This window comes from Trichosurus vulpecula, chromosome 8, assembly GCF_011100635.1.
Source record: "Trichosurus vulpecula isolate mTriVul1 chromosome 8, mTriVul1.pri, whole genome shotgun sequence".
Classification (NCBI taxonomy): Eukaryota; Metazoa; Chordata; class Mammalia; order Diprotodontia; family Phalangeridae; genus Trichosurus; species Trichosurus vulpecula.
The window spans coordinates 78,589,070-78,593,619 of record NC_050580.1 but is presented as its reverse complement, the minus strand read 5'-3'; positions in this window follow the sequence as shown (position 1 = coordinate 78,593,619).

Sequence of the window (4,550 nt, the reverse complement as noted above, 5' to 3'; positions counted from 1 at the left end):
ATAGAAGGGAGGGTGGTTCAAGAGAGGCAGTGGTCAGAAGCAAAACAGACCTTTGAAGAGGGATAGGAGAGAGAGAGAGAGAGAGAGAGAGAGAGAGAGAGAGAGAGAGAGAAGAGAAGAGAAGAGAAGAGAAGAGAAGAGAAGAGAAGAGAAGAGAAGAGAAGAGAAGAGAAGAGAAGAGAAGAGAAGAGAGAGAGAGAGAGAATAGACGAGGGGAAAATAGGACGGATGGAATCATAACTGTGAATGCTAATGGGATGAACTCACACATAAAATGGAAGCACATAGTAGATTATATTAGAAACTAGAATACAACAATATGTTGTTTACAAGAAATCCACATGAAACAGACACACAGAGAGAGTAAAAATAAAGGGTTGGAGCAAAATTTATTTATTATTATTTATTATATTAAAATTATTATTTATTATGCTTCAGCTGAGGTTAAAAAAAAAGACAAGTATAGCAATCATGATCTCAGAAAAAGCAAAAGCAAAAATAGACCTAATTAAAAGAGATAAGCAGAAAAGCTACATTTTGCTAAAAGGTGCCACAGACAATGAAGTAGTATCAATACTAAATATATATATGCAAAATGATACAGCATCCTAATTCTTAAAGGAAAAGTTAATTGAGTTACATGAGGAAATAGTTTGTAAAACTGTTAGTGGGAGAACTAAATTTCCCCCTAGTCATAAAATAAATAAGAAAGAAGGAAAGGAGAAAAATAGAATTTTAGAAAAGTTGGATATGAAAGAACTTTGAAGAAAATTGAATAGAAATAGAAAAGAGTATATCTTTTTTCTCAGTGGTATATGGCACCTTCACAAAAAATTGACCAAGTATTAGGGCATAAAAACCTCATAAACAAATGCAGAAAATAAACATTAAATGCGTCCTTTTCAGACCATATTGCAATAAAAATTACATTCAGTAAAGGACTGGGGAGGAAGTGAACCCTCAGAGAGAAAGGGGCTGAAGTAACATGCCTGACATTGGGCTCTCTGTAGGTGATGAAGGTGACCAGTACAATGCAGACAGGCAAGTTTGACCCGTTTAGATGAGGAACCAATTGGAAATGAACAGACTTCAGGTATCATGGCTACCCTTATCCTTTGTGAATTGTTCTCAGTTTCTAGGCTTATATTCTTTTCCAGGTTGTAAATTTAAAGATGTTAGGAGAAATCTCTGAAAAGACATGGAAGAATGAAAGAACTATGGTATACAAGATGTGTGTGTGTATATATATATATATGTATATATATGTATATATACATATATATATGTGTGTGTATACATGTATATATGTATATGTATGTGCATATATATGTATTATGTGTGTACGTATATGTATATATTTGTACATTTACATATACATACAGGTCTTATCATTTACCTCATCTTTAGCTTATTTAGATATTTGTCATGACCACTATGTAATGCTAATCAGTAAGAAGAATGGAAACTACCCTGATCATTGACAGTACCACGTAGTGTTTGACAGTAAGAAGAATGGAAATTCTTCAGGGTACCTTGGTTCTTGATTTTTATTGATCCTGGTTTACTTGCTTCTAATGATCTGCATCTTGACTGTTACATAATTTGTTTTTTCTCTCTGTCTTCTGACCCATATGAATTCCTTTCACTTTTCTATTTTTAACCTTTAAAATTATACAGATATCAGTTTTCGTTAAATGTCTTAACTTTAATTGCTCATTGTTGATTTTAACCAATCCAGATTGAATATCATGCATTGCCACTCAACTAAATTAAGAAAATCTAACCTAATTCAACAAACCTTCTCAAACCACCAATTTAATAAAGAGATATCCTGTTTTAAAATATACTCCTGAGAATACCTAAAGCTCTTCTATGAACTTTAGACAAGGAAGACAACAATATTCAAGATCACTTAGCTTTAATTGGCTACAGGTAATGGTACCATATTTTATAAGATATGCAATGTTCATGTGGCTCCAAAGCATAGTTTCCATTGTATTTTTAACACCAAGAGAACCTCCAAAAGAAATCTTTGTCCAACAAATATTCCAATAACTAAAGAACATTGTACTATTGGAATATTTGTAGTACTTTAATGTGCTCCAAAATGATCAGCAATGATTTCAAGAACTATAAACCATGGAATTTGTTTCATAACACACAATTCATTATATTAACATCTATTCTAGTTTATTTTAAAGTTAACTCACAGTAGTACTAAGGAATATATAAAAATTACATATCCCATTAATGTCTAAGTGAAAATTCCAAGAACTTAATACCATCTCAAAACACAAACGCAAACACATTACCAAAAGCAAGGGCATTTTGAACAATGAAAGTTTAGGTATAAAGAAATAGCACAGAGATTTCATGAGAAATCACATTTAACCATTTTGCAATTTGAATAAAAGCACAACTTAAACAAACTTTCTAACATCAAATACTTTAAAATCTTGATTTTGCTTTCACATATTAGAAATTATGCTGTTAATTCTTCTATTCAGTATAATAGAGGAAGTTAATGCCATGGGTTAATTAAGCCAACTCAAATTGAATACATTCATCTAAGTTTCCATTTAAATGTCATTTTTATACTTTTTAACATGTCCTAAATAGTTTTAAACAATAAACAAACATCACTTTCTATATAAGAGAAATACAAGACAAGAAATACAAGTATAACCTTACTGCTCCAAATATTGCAAGTAAATGTAGTAGTATATGGCATGATAACTTGGAAAAAGTATTTTCTATGCCTGACCTTGGGTGAAAGAGTTCATTATAAATGACATGGCCAAAATGGGGGGTGGGTGGGAGTGGGGAGAGAATAAAAAATAATCTGGAAGAGTCTGATAATCCACAAACCAAAATAGAAGTAATTGTGTTTTAATTCAATAGCTAGTGTACCAGCCCAGGTTGCCATTAACATAAACCACAGAAAGCGCAAATACTTTGGGACAATTTTATTAAATATACAAATGCAGAATAAATTTAATGATCTATGGGGACCATTTTAAATACATTTTTGTTGGTCACATATAAAACCTTGTAAGATTAAAACTTGATAGATTTAAGAAAACTAGCAAAATGTTAAAATAAACTATATTTTGTTTTCCTTGTCAGTCTTAATATCCTGACTTATCTCTTATTCCACTATACTTCTTAATTGCACCATTATTTCCAGTGGAACACAACAATAAAATTGTAACCAAGGAAAAGTAGGTTATATATAGAAAAAAGGCTGACAATTTACTTGAAATCTGAAATGTCAATTCTGAAGTACATCAAGATGTTCTCTAAATAGACATACAGCTACATGTTGAACACTACTAAACCCACTAGTGCTTCTGAAATGAAACCATTGTAGCAGCACCAGATAATTAATATTGTTTTCCATCTCGCTACAAACCAAATGCCAGAGTTAAAGACTGGTGATCAAAAATATATCCTTAGTCTATCTAAAACAGTAATTTTTGTAAGTACAGATAGGCACCTCATCCAACAATAGCTGTAAAAGCAGAAAAACCCTTCTTTTTTCTCAACACAAGCTATTATGAACTAATTCACTGAGATTTATTAATACTAAAATATTCTTTGCAGAGAAGCAAACAAGTACAGTAGGTCAGCTAGGTGACACAGCAGATAGATTGCCAGACCTGGAGTCAGGGTGACCTAAGTTCAGACCTTTACTGGGTGTGTGACCCTGGGCAAGTCACTTAACTCTTTTGCCTCAGTTTCCTCATCTGTAAAATGAGTTGGAGGCAATGGCAAATCACTCCAGTATCTTTGCCAAGAAAACCGCAAATGGGGTCACAAAGAGTTGGACATGACTAAAATGACTGAAGAAAACAAGTACAACACTAATATTGATGAGCTTGTTTCTGGTAAAAATAATTTCATATTATAAATTATCTCACTTTTTACAGCTGTTGTAAAAAGTTGCAAAAAATTTAAGAATGAATGTCTTCCATTGTTAGTGGTACAGTTATCAAGATTTTCTTCCCCACTGAAATGATCATTGCTATATCAAAACATAGTTCTTGCTCATCACTGCTTCTGAATAGCTTTCATATGTATTGTACAATGTCTTGGCAGATGCATAATGTTTATGAAAAGGCTTATGGAAAGGTCAGCGATACCACATACATGCATTTGCAATTTTGATAAGTTTCTTGGTATAAAATGTCCAAACCAACTATTGGTACACTGTAATGATGACTTACATAAAAATTAATGCTCAAAAAACACTACATTTGCAAACATCCCAAGGGCAAAAGATGCTGTATAAAAGATTTTCCCAAACCAACAGCACCCAAGAAGGTATTACGTTTCTATTTCTGTATTTCAACTAATAGTATTTAATTGAAACATTAAAATTTTGACATTTAAAAAACTAATTGGAAACTAAATAATCTCATCAAAACAAATGAGTAGGCCAAAGAACAAATCATAGAAACAATAAATAATTTCATTAAAAATTACAACAATGGGGCAGAGCCAAGATGGCGGCTAGAAAGCAGGGGCTAGTGTGAGCTCCCTGCCAAGGC